Raw genomic sequence first — 13730 nt, 5'->3', positions numbered from 1 at the left:
TTTGTATGCTTTTATATTATGCGACTGTATTATTTTCTGAGTGTATGAAAAGTAAAGTTTCATTTTTGAACCATGATACGAAACGATTTGATAATGACGCGCCAGTCAGGGACTGAGCGCCTCTCTATAGAGAAGTCGAACCTCTAAAGACATAGAATGTCGGAAATAGGCCAATATAATTGGTCACCAGATTCCTTATCAGATTTTCAAAAAAATAAAATTATTGACGTCATGTGTAGAGTATCTAGTTCACTTGGTAGTACAGAGAACCAGAATAATCCATTAACAGGTAAAATTAAATCAATCAAATTTATAGCCTGTATTTCAAATGAATCGTATAACGGTCAATTGTTAAAGGTTAAACAGTGACCTCCAATTCAGTGGCGTGTCTGAAGTCTTGAAATGGGGTGCAGATGGGGTGAGGGAGAGGCGAAGGTCAAGTGGGGGGGGGGCGGGGCACGATGATCAGTTGAGGAGCGCTAACTCTCAAAGTAAGGTAATTTTAGGTGCTTTTAACTACTTGCAATTGATTTTTGGGGGTGACAGGGAGGGCGCGAGTAATATTTTGAGGGCCGTGTCCCCCCCCCCACCACGCACCCCTATATACGCCACTGCTCCAATTCGAGACCACTTTTCTTCTAAAAACCAAATAACAATCGTCAAATTTTTAACATAAAGCTAACCCTCTAATCAGAGACCGAACCCCGAGATCACCCCAAATGTTCAGGTATACCAAAGGTGGTCTCGAATTGGAAGGTAAAATGTATATTAAATAGTGTAATATATCTCTTTCGCTGGTTTGTAATTTGTACACAATCATGTAGGCCCTAATTCAACTACACGTTTCCTTCTCCAAATTAGCTTCTTAACTTCAAACATGAAACCATGAAAACCCTTCCAGGTATATTTGTTGTTTTTGAGAACTTTTTGTGACGATTTCTTTTGAATTAATGTCGGTGATAGCTGTACAGGTGTCGATATTCTCACAATTTAAAATAATTGACAACATTTCTGTGTACAACTCAACACCTTTGGCGTTGGTAAATAACTAACGGAAAAGTTGTACCCAAAACAACCTATTCAATATTTAACACTCCAATTCCGTGGAGAATCCGACGAGGGTAAACACTACCACAACGTTTTGTAAGCACCTTGTTTATGCCAAGCCCGGAGGCGAACATCATCAAGTCAACGAATCCGTATGAATAACCTACAACTCTCCCCCGGGAACAAGCCTCTTTGTAAGTTGTATTCTTTCAGTACAGAGTGTGTTGCGGTCGTCCTTTCGTAACACTAGAACAGCCGAGCGAATCATTTGGCGGCGTGCTGCGTAGCCGTGACAACGCAACTCTCCGAAATTGGCTGGAATGAGATTGAGCAGTAATACAATATGTTGGAATTGTGAAAGCATCGTCTGTATAATTTTTCACTTCGCGGATAACTAGCGTTTTTACATCGTTTCAGCACGTGTGCAAATCTTTCTCTGTAAGCCTTTGTGGTGGGGATCTAACGACTGTCTTTTGTAGAACAAGATTGAAAGAAGGTAAGAGAAGATCAATAATTTCAATTTAATCATTATATTAAATAAACTGACATACATATGCACAGGGAGAACTGTGTATAAGTCCTGTATAGGAACTATACCAATACGTTCACCGCTTCTTCACACACCTCCAATATTTGCATTCTTACACATACAGCACTCTATACATTCGCAATAATACATGTGCATGCACATGCTTACTATACACAGGATAGGCCTATGTATAGGTTTTATACTATTTGGCAGTAAGAATAATTAACAGAAGATGTAGCCGTACTGTATATGAATGCGAAACCAACTAATGTTAATTACACATTATGACACCACGCGATTTGAAGTAGGCCTATATACCTGAACTAGAGAGAATTTCTTAGGGTCAATGATGATTTTGATGACGATAATAGTAATCAATAATAACAATAATAATAATAATAATAATAATAATAATAATAATAATAATAATAATAATTGTTGGTACTATAGGCCTACATAGTGCTTCTCCACGTCTCAAAAGGCCATAAAGCACTTCACATTACAGTATTTATAAAGTGTTTATCAATTTATATCTATGCAGCTATATTGAATAATGAAATATTAGATGACGAACGAACATACTTCAAGAAGTCAGCTTCCGTTTGTTGCGTCTTACTAACGTGCTTAAGATGACAGAAACGATGATGAATAATCTACATGAATCGTATATTAAAACGTTGATAACGTGTTAGATAAAGGCTGTACAGAAGGGGCAGCTGATGTGTGTAATAGCTGTAATTAATTAATCGCTATCTCCTTCATTATCATCATTAGTAATTCCAGTAGCACGGAGGGACACGAGGGGACGCTGTCGCCTTGTTCAACTGCAAAAAAACGCGCAATTAACGGTTCCGGTATTTGACTAAATTGTTAAGATTTCAGAATTGCGACCCCGGATTGTCGTAGGCCTATCCTCCGTTTTTTCGAATTTGAATATTATAGAATTAAGCTCGCTATTTAAAGAATAATAATCATTATAATAATGATAATCATGATTTATTTATTTATTTTTAGGCTCAGGGACAAGGATATGACAAAAGCGAACTTAATCACTTTACTAAGTGGCAATCCATTCACATAATAAACATGAACACAAGTTGCTCTACATAAAATAGTACGAGGCTTACGTAATGTAGTTGTTTTGGTCGCCAGAAAAAAAATCCTGTTACCGTGACAGGAATTGAACCCAGGATTCTGGGATTGAAAGAGAAGCGCAACCACAAAGCTACTCCACTCCCATTTATAAAAGTGAAGTTTAATCACCCACAATCAAGTCATTGTGATTATCAAGTCGTATACCTTTATTATTACTATTTTTCTCTAAAAATGTACCGATTGGGTTATTATTACAGGTCTCACTCCACTTAAAGACCACTTTTGGCACGGGGGGGGGGGGGTGTCCATCTTTGATCTCTACTTAGAATAATAAATATAAAGGAAGTTTGTTAATTTGGGACCACAGAAAAGTGGTCTTTAATTAGAGGTGTTCTTGATTATCATTATCGTCGTTATCATTATTATTGTTATCATTATCTTTAATATTAATATTAATGTTATAAATCGTCGTTATCGTAGTCGTCATACTGTATTATTATGGCGGTTTCGTAAGCTTACGAGAAAACGATAACAAATAAGGTTTATTCAAACCATTCCATTAAGTAGCATATATGTCACGAAATAGGCGATCCGTGACTTTTAAAATGAATCAACGATCATTCAGCTCGGATGTAAGTATTTTTATTATGTTTTAGGCACGAATGACCATAATGAATGACCATATGAAGATTTCGTATACGTCATCGTTTCCGTAAGGTTGCGAAATCTCCCTATTATTTATTATTCCTATTCATTATGCTTATTATTATCATTATTGTATATGTTTTTGATTAGCTATAACATATACAATGCTACAATCACGTTGCAATAATTAATAACGTAATATTTGTGATGACATTAGCTTCAATGCCCATAGGCTGAGTAATTTATATTTGGTATATATCACTGCTTAACTCCAGAGTCAACACATGCAGAACGGCGTCTTTACACAAAACAGAATGGCGAAAATCCCAAATGACTGATAGCGAAACATAATTGTAATTTAATATAGTTCATGGGGGAAAAAGATAAATCTCCATATAAATAAACTAAACTTTTTAATATCAGTTATTACAGATGTATTTTTATTTATTTATTTATTTTTTTTTTTTTGGTTTTTTATATTTAATTTTCTCGATTATGACTGAAGCGTTCACATGCCGTGAATATCTCAGAATTCATAATTTTGGTACTAATTGTCCAATAATTCTGGTACTGATTGTCGAATGGGGAACAAGCATTGATTTGCTGACTCATGGGAAGTGAGTAACTGGAATATTTAAGCTTTTGACTACCAGACGTTTATTGCGTTGTTATACTGATCTGCGAAATATCATATCATAATCGATGACACAAGTTTAACACGCTCAGAAAATTTGTTAAAAACTCAGTTGCAGTTTCGCTCGCGACTAATGCCCCTTTTTGACAAAAAAAAAATCACGATAAGATAAAACAATTTTTTTTTTGCTTCAATAGGCCTATTTATTGTTGTCCATTTCTAGATACACGCATATAGACGTTTATATATAAACTGGGAAAAAAAAATATACAAAGGTAAATTCAACCCCCAATTCTATTATACCGTAACGGATTTCCATTAAGCATCAATATTAATGGTTTGTTCGATGCGGTGATCATCCTCCAATTCTATTAGGCTCAATCATTTCAAAAGTTAGGAATTGGTCTAATTATGGGCTTTTTTTTAAGTTAGCGTGGGGGTTTTTTTTGGTTTTTTTTTTCGAGATAGTACAGTTGATAATAAATTTCATAGAAACAAAATGAATTAAAAACACGCTTGGATTATACAGTAGCTTTAGGTGATTTATTGCCGGTCAATAACGGTACACCACGATGTTACAGTGGCCCTATTATTGTTTTATAGTAGTAATGCCGAAACATTTAGAGCATTCATTTTAAAAAGAAGACCCCTTCTTTACTTTGCAAAAGTAGCCTCGAAAAGAAGCCCATCGGAAGTTTGCAAAAAAAAAACAAAAAAAAAAACAAAGGAACCCAAGGCTTCTATGCGAGGTTTTACGGTATGATAGCTATTGACATACGTATAGATTGTCGAAGCAAAATAACAACTTAAAGCAAGAATAACAATTAGAGCACTTTCGAGTAGAACAGCAAACGGACAGAATTTCCCGTCCATGTATTAATCAGGAGGTACTTGATAGAGGCAACATGACTTCCTGCTCCACAAGATCCATTCGTAGACGCCTGTGAAGAGAGCCTATCTCAATCTCCAATCTCCATATAAATCTCTATACACAACTTATTGAAGAGACGTTTTCTTTGTAAAACATGATGAGCACGTTAAAAACGCAGTAGGCCTATACGTTTAAAAAAAAAAGCAGGGGATTGACCAGGACAGCAGCGGGTTGGATCGTTATGCTCAGCCCCGTCCCATAAATAATGCTGTGAAAGTCCCAAAAAAACGACAACACAAACGTGTATCTGTACTGTGGGACACGTGCGTATTCCTAACCCTATTCCAGTGGCGGATCCAGGAATTTCAAATAGAGGGGGCCCAGGGAGGGACTTTTTGACAGATGGAGGGACCATACCACCTCAGCCCAACCATGGTTGGGGTAGAAGTAAGAACATGTACGATTATGTCACCTCCAGATGGCCGGAAATGGCACTCTCAGACTTACTGCGGCTTCTCAATTTTTAAAGAAAACTCATTTAGGACACAATGAATTGTTTTATTTTACCTTTATACTTAAATGCGTTTAATATAATTCTGTAAGTTTCTATAACACAGCCAGTTTAGCAGGAAGTTTGAGAATGTCAAATTGTCAGTAAATTTACCCAAGTGAAACCACCGTTCAAATGCAGCTGGTATTGCCTCACTCAACAACTTTGATTAGAAATTATGATAACAATAATATTAGTTTAACAGTTATATTATCAGGTCTGTGTGTTTCCGTTCTATTAGTTGGATATATATATATACTGTATATATATATATATATATATATATATATATATATATTATATAATACTATGGTAATGAATACTCGGATACGTAAAATGTTGAACAGTAAAATGTTGCAACGAATATTTAGACATGAGTGGTAACTTGGTTAAAAGTCTCCACTCACTAAAATGAGTAAGCCTTTTGAAAAAAATGCTTTAGGCCTATGCGTTAACATAATCTTATAATATTATATAATCTAATTAGGCCTATATATTATAAAGATTAAAAAAATAGTTTAACATGGTTGCTGGATGTACCACGTGACCCGATGAGTAAAGAGTCCCAGACTTAGACAACAGAGAAACTTTTATTCCAGTTATGAATGCACCAATAGAAAAGACCACAGTTGTGTGTTAAACATACACTGTATTGCTCATATTCAGTTTGACATACTTAGACATAATACAATTAAATATTCGCCGTGGGGCACCGACTACAATGCGTTATTTCTTAACCATCAGCTTCCCTTGGGTAGAATCCTGCGACATCCATCCGGTTTGGCATACACACTATCTGACTCATCTCGAGTCATGTGTGGTGGGGAACTAGGGCGATCCTTAAGTATCGTTAGGCCCGGGCGGGGCCATCGTCTCTCCCAACGGCATTCTTGTCTAAACCGTGGGCTTAGCGGTACTCGTTCTAACATCGTTTCTATTAAGTCCGTGCGTGATTATAGGACGCAACTTGGACAGGCAGGGTGGAGCAGGGGATGATTAAAAATATTAAGTACGCTTAATTTAAGATTATGTGGTGTGTTACCCCCGAATCTTTTGCTTAATCGCGATTAGTTATCTCATCATACCATGTAATGTTAAAACTTGATCGACTTACTTATGTCAAATAAGTGCGAGTTCCTGGATTTTAGTATAGAACCCTTAATTTTCGCGTGCCCTTAATTTCGCGATTTTCAATGTAACAAAACGATCACGAAAATTAAGGTCGTAAAAGGCTTGCGTTCAACAGTATTCTGTTTGCTTAGGCCTTAAGTAGTTTGTCATAATTGATGTTTACAATGATAAGGGGCTGTTATGTGTTTCCCCTCCTCTAGAAATTAATTTGTAATGAACATATCACTAAAAAACACATGCCTTTTTTTTCATTACAGTTCTTGAATGTTAGCCTATTTTGAGGTTCATAATAAGCTAGTGATTTTTAAAGATGTTACCAGTCTGTATTTACCAAAATTAATTAATTAATTAATTAAATATTTAAATTGCTTTTTATTAAGTAAGTATTTGTTTATGGAATGTTTACTTAAAGTCAGGCTCCGAAAAAAAAATGTGTACAATGTTGTACAATTGTTTTTTTTTTTTAAACTGTGGGAAAGTTGGAAAAGGGTGGTTACGCCCTTTCCTCCAGTTTTTTTAATATTCTACGGTTTTTATCTCATTTAGCCGTTCCCGAGTTTCCTGACAAACTTCTTTTTTGTCTCTTAAAAAAAAATCAGTTGTACAACATACTAAAAAATGGTTTCCTCCGGAGTCTGACTTTAGTACTCACGCGCCAATCATAGGTTGATGACATCAGGATACATACAATCACGTGAACATACAGGATGCGCCCTGGGCTACCTGCACTTATCAAATTTATGTTGGCAATCAATAATAATGGTTTTCATCAGATATTTTACGTAATCAATTGAATTTTGAGAATGGTGATGCTATATATTTCTAGGGAAAGCAATTTCAAATGGAGAAAGGTATGTAAAGAAAGACATATTTCCAAAAGGTTAATTCTAAAGTTGGGTGAGAAACGCTACAAGGTGGAATTATTCTTAGCCTAAAAAACTATAAATTCCACGAATCTAATCCTTATAAGGCAATAAATGATATTTTTGTAGCAACGCGTTACACATTGGGAATCAAAAGACTAAATTGATCACGATCCGTGTAATGAAACGCATTGACCGAAACCAATTACGCCCATGATCTTAACGATATTGAACATTAACACGAGACAGCACCTATAGGATAAGCATGACGTGTCCAGGTTTTCATGCATGGGAGTGTCGGGATGAGTATTGCATTTCCGATACACGCGTTGATGTGCGTGGGCCTAGGAGTTTATATTTAATATTAATTGATATTAAGCATATTTTAGTGACATAAGACACGATCGCAAACGCAGTCGGCGGGTCGAAAAGACAACATCATCATTTACTATTTGTCTAACTCATAAACAACGTTAACAAGTTTCATGTATGTTCAAAGTTTCGACATTTTATTTTTTTAAAATGTGCTGTCTTGAGACAGCGGTTAAGCCACAAGTTAGACATACAAGTGTCACTTATAATATCTGCAAAATACCCATCCAAAAGTTAAATAAAAGCATTGAATATATCATATGAAACGGTCAAATTATCAACCCAGACCAAAACAATTCACTTCTGAATAAAATCTTGGTACGGAAATAATGAATGTACTGGTTAATTAAGTAGTGATTATGTACAAGAACAATTAGCAAATTACAAATGTACCAACATGAATATAACTCCGTTTTAATAGGCCTGTCTTGAATTCTGTTAAGTTTGAAACCATACCCAGCTCTAGTTAATATGCTAAAAATGCATTTTCAATTCATGTTTTTCAATTTTATTCAAATAATCTCCAGAATGTCGGTGGCAGTCTTCGCGGGAACGATCCACTGAGCGCGCCTCGACGTAACGTTGCCTATAGGTCTAATAGGCCAAGTTATAATAATTAAGGTTGGTTCCACTACGCTCCACCGCCTTGACAAAACGACAGCGTAAACGTACATAGACACATGTGTTTGTGGGACAAGACAACACGTTTGTTTTGTGGGACAAGTTAAGTTTGATTGACAATACGGAGAGGTCCATAATGTGGTGTACTGACTATCCATCGTGCATTAGGATTCCCTCTCCGGTTCATCATAAGTAGGCTAGTAACTACAAACAAAAAATAATAATCTGGGCTTAGGTTTTCCATAACCCAGTGGAATTGACGTCCATGACCCAAAATTGACATCCCCGTTACTGTCAATTTTCAAGCAAGTTAAACATGGCAGTAAAGGGTCGACTCGTATCTGTAAACTTTGGTTCACACTTTACTAGCAGCATGTATCAGACACAAACGCATTTGGCTTGGCGCAGTACGTGGCTATTCCACTATATTTCCCTCTTGTGAAAAAGAGCTTTGTTTTGGTCTCTCTGCTACTCGAGAACTAGCAAGCAGTGCGTTTGACGCGTCTAATTTTAAGTGGTTCACACTGTGACTGACGCATAAGTAGTGTTACACGCGTTTGTTTGAACGCGCTCGTCCATGTGATTTAGTGTGAACGAACAGTGATTTGGCGATATCATAAATTTGCGCTGAAAGAGAAAAAAATAGCTAAGTTGTCAAGACATTAAAATAAAGTTCTCTCGTCCTGTCCGTGTATATGTGGTGTCGTATGTGGTGGGGTCGTACCCAAGGACGGACAAGTATCTTCTCAAACACAAGTGCACTTGCAATCACACGATAAAGAACATCACGTAGTGATCTATCGATCTACACGGCGCGGGGGGAATTGCAACTAGACGCGCTATTTTTAAGCCGCGCTATAAAATTGAATTGACCATGGGGGAGCTAATTGGTTGTCCCTCAAATTTCAAATAAAATAGGCCTATCGAATTAGTTTCTGTTATCTGCTGAAGTACTGCACTCGAAAAAGTGACGATTGTATTAGAAATAAGTGACATTATAAGATGACATGAATTTAATAGAAACCAATGATTCTGCTGTTTTTTTTGTGTTTTTTTTCGTGTTGGATATGAAGAGAAAGCATTTTATAACAGTCGTTCGTCAGTTCTAAACTTAGGTTGACCGTACCACCATACTTGGCCTACACTGATAATCCATGTTCTGGATTGATTTGTAATCTGGCATTTAGCTTCATTCCAACATTACCCGTACGTTCTAAATATGTTAGGCCTGCACAATTGTATATTAATACATCGTGTGGGTTTTAATTATCAATCTATTTACTATGCATTTTCCCACAGTCACTATCCAAGGGATTATCACATAATAGACCTAAGCCGTTTTCATAGTTAAACCCCAGCTGTTTTTGCCTTTAAAAGTGTATATCTTTCTTCGAATCTCACATTTTTAGTGCACCGTACACACTCAATGTGTTTGAATCACTCAGGGGCGTTTCCAGCCCGGTAAGAAAGTGGGGCGTGAATGTGTGAAATGAGGGTCTCGAAGAGCTCCTGAGAGGGATGATGATGCAATTGGCGAATCCTCTTGAAACCTATAACACCTTCATTTATGCATTCATTCTGAGTTAGTATTTGATTGACTATATCTATAGCATGGTAATTTTCTGATAGGCTTTACAAAAAAAATGTTAACACTAAATAGAGGGGGCGTACGCCTCTTATTCCCCCTGTAAATCTGCCACTGTCACTCCTGAACAATTTTGCATTAGTGAGTGTCGAACCACTACCTTTAGAGTTTGTAATATACCTGGTATCAATCCACTAAAACCGAGAACGCACTGTATTCAGTCTTAATATGGAAAGCACAGAATATTTTTCAGCCTTAGGCGGATGAAGATTGCCTACCGAAAGATGTTGATGACGTCACATTATGATAACACCTGTATATATTTTGATAAAATGTAGAAATATGATGAGGTACTTAACAACACAGATTTAGACAATGGGTGACATTATAACTTAATGGGTGTAGCTCCTCCCTCTTCTCAGCAAAACTAGAAATAAGAGTCACAACATGATACAACGTCACGTGCCCGACTTCATCAGCATTAATGAGCGGATGTTTTAATTTCATACATCCCACTATGCTATTTGCGATAAATTAATAAAACAACATTATAATCAAGCAGATACGTACAGTATAGCGTAAACTTCTTAGCAGAGTGAATTGAATTTTCCAAAATTTCTCATTCGTTTCTAAAGTTCTAACATTATGTATGTTCGAACAGACATCCTTTTGGTAATTAAACCATAAAGGGGACAAAATAAATTTAATTATATTCTAGGGCGGGATGCTTTGTATAGAACTGCCCATAATAGCAATTTAGAATGTTTAGCAATTGCAGTACTACTACTTACCTGTAAAATGAAACTATATACTGTTAGGTATAATTGTTATAATCCAGATAATTAGGCACAACTGTTTACATAATGCATTTAATATATTAATGTTGATTTGTAGGATGATAAATAGCATGGAGGTGACCTTTACAGTTTAAGTGGAAAATGCGTTTCGGCCATAGGCTTTCCTCAAGTCATACGTTCGTAAGCATCTATTTCAAATAAATTGCAGCAAATTGAATAAATATAATTTATATATTTTGGCCTGCCTAATTTATATATTTTTTTTATAATTTATATATAGGCCTATATCTGTCTCTTATACACATTTGTATTTATGCTATTACTTATTGCTGTTTATCAATTGTGGAGGTGTTTCTCTATTCCCAATTTAATTTTAAGTGATTATAGACATATAATATTTCATGATTGTGTGTCTCGATAAATTACGATATACTTTCGATGGCACAGTATTAACAAACCAAACCATAGTAGGCCTACTAATAACGATAAGCTGAACAAATGTTTTTAGTTTCGTTAGGTCAGTTGGGAAGTTTGAAATAAAAACAAAAAGACACTTTTAGTCCGTATAAAACAATTACCATGATGCTTACAGCTCGCTTATTCATTCTTTAAAAACATATCATGACGTCATAATTCGTAACTGGTACAATACGGCTCGCTCAGGTAGAAGAGCCTAAACTCGATGGCTTTCCTCTCACACGATTCAAAACATGTCAGTTTCTGGCGATCGCGGCGAGTTTATTTAGTTTGTACAACTGACTAATTTCCACAGAATATAACCATTCATTAAGTCGTTATTGTAAACAACTTAATGCGGATAAAAAATATCACTAGTGACTCAATCCTAGTTTGTTGAAAACAATCCCATATGATAATTGTTTTGTCACTACGTGTTATGGTCCAATTACAGTTGTGGATTCATATTACACAATGGTTATTATAGGCCTATATTTATTTTTAACAATTCCATCGTACTGTATTTATTATCGTATTTAATTTATCATATTTCGTGTGTCTGTACAATATCAATATTTATCATATAATTAAGTTTTCATAAATTTACATCCTTATGGTAATATTAATTAATTAATTATTTAATAAAATTAACAAACAAACAAAACATAAAATAAAATTTTAAGTACAAGTCTATTGAGATTAATCAGCAAATGCTGCATAGACTAAAATGTTCTATGAATTTTGGCCAAGCAAAATGGTACATTAATGTGCTTTAAATGAAAAATTACTTTTTTATAAATGAGCAACTTCCTCAATACATTTAAAAAAATGAAAATATTGAGGACAGGAAATTATGAAGAACACAACAATTTCATCTGGATATTTTTTCTCACAGATGTAACAACACGTTTCCCTGCTCAAGAGAAAACTCTGAGCCTACTGTCTTCTCTCATACGCCAAGTAGGCCGCCTTTGAGAATCGCTTGAGTTACTATGACCATTGACATAGCAATTTTTGTCTAAATTTAACACTTCTTAGAAATTAATTGCGCAGACTAAGTTACAACTCTTTCATTTTATCCAGAACAAAACGGATTAATTAAAGTGGTTCCCTTTAAATGAAATAGGGTCGTATTTTATGGACAGAATAAATTTTTACAGAGTTTACTATAAAAAGCGTAATATCATTATATTTAGGTTCACACTAGAGCAGTGTTAATGCGTTGATACACGCGTAGTCGCGCGCTTCTAAATTGCTTACAGTGAGAAACAAGCTTTAGATGGTGTACTTGGTAAAGAAAATTTGGCGCGCAATCGATTATGCAGAGTGTCCATCTTCACAAAAGAATGTTAATGAAATCACCCACTGACCTAACTGCAGGTGAAATAATCCCAGGTGGCTCGCGAAAACGTGTTTGTTTTCCTTCCGATAGAAACTTTAACTTATCCAGATTATTACTCGACAAAAATAGTTTGGATAATATGTAGAGCAAGCGTGACCCAAGAAGCCTTCCGCGATAAGATTTCGATCGACACACAAGGGGCTTACTCCTGAGCCTTGCTTCCGAAACCTGTGCTTGGTTTTGTTTTGTTTTTTCTTCTCACCAAACACTAAACCTTTAATAATTAGGTCATTGGTATGAAAATACATTTTTGAAAAACAATTATATATTTATATAAAAAATATAAAGACTAAAATGCGTGTTATTGTCGAGAGCGAATAATAAAAGGTTAAAGACTCTGCCCTTTGTCTCCCTCCCCTCTTCACAAATACAGTGATGCAAATTAAATAGGGTATAGGTTTAATATAGATCATAGGTGAGAGTGGTACTTAAATCAGTGAGCTTAAATGATCAGTAGTTCACCTAAATAACATAGGCTAATAGTTGGTGTTTTATTTAATGTTCCTGCATTTTTTTTTTTATATTTCATCGAAAGCGCATTTTAGTTTTGTAATTTTAAAGATTAAGTGAGTTAGGAAAAAGGAAGTGAAATAACATAACGCGTGTCGTTGAAGAAAAGTGGAAGTAGTGATCTGGTAATAACACCATAAAAGTGGTGAAGTTCACCCATAAAGGGCACGAAAGTTCAATTTGAACTCAATAATAATTATAATAATGTAGGCCCACAGAAGTAGGTTTACGTGTCTCATTAGATGACTGAGCAAACACTAGTATTTATACACATACGCAAATTCCTCTTCTTTAATGGTTAACAATTTATATACAGCATTTATTCGAATACAGTAAACGCATGCTTTGAACACAGGCCCTCCTCGATCGAATACACTCCACTTCTAGAGTCTCATTTTGAATAATCGCCTCCCTTCAATAAATACCCTGAGCCGTTTATTTTTCCTCGAATAAACGCACTCTCTAAATAACTGTAAACAAATCTAAAGGAAGCAACATCATTCTCAACACATTCTATTAATTTTCTACTCTAGAATAACATTTTCTCTAACCTGGTTGGGATAATTAAATTTTCATGATCACGCAAGAACACAAGACGGTAATTATGTGTAGCGCGCAGCTC

At 35.5% G+C, this 13730-nt stretch overlaps 1 protein-coding gene across 1 annotated transcript in view; it reads left to right on the top strand.

The window, feature by feature from the left end:
• The first annotated feature begins 1333 nt into the window (after window positions 1–1333).
• Window positions 1334–13730, top strand: part of LOC117119131 — a 46204-nt gene continuing 33807 nt past the window's right edge. Inside the window, exon 1 of the mRNA XM_033263951.1 lies at window positions 1334–1543. The gene's annotated coding sequence lies outside the window, so the exon portion shown is untranslated. The remainder of the gene's footprint in view (window positions 1544–13730) is intronic.

This window comes from Anneissia japonica, unplaced genomic scaffold (genome assembly GCF_011630105.1).
Source record: "Anneissia japonica isolate Jap-2015-1 unplaced genomic scaffold, ASM1163010v1 scaffold7370_len818893_cov191, whole genome shotgun sequence".
Classification (NCBI taxonomy): Eukaryota; Metazoa; Echinodermata; class Crinoidea; order Comatulida; family Comatulidae; genus Anneissia; species Anneissia japonica.
This window is presented reverse-complemented; position numbering and strand designations above follow the sequence as displayed.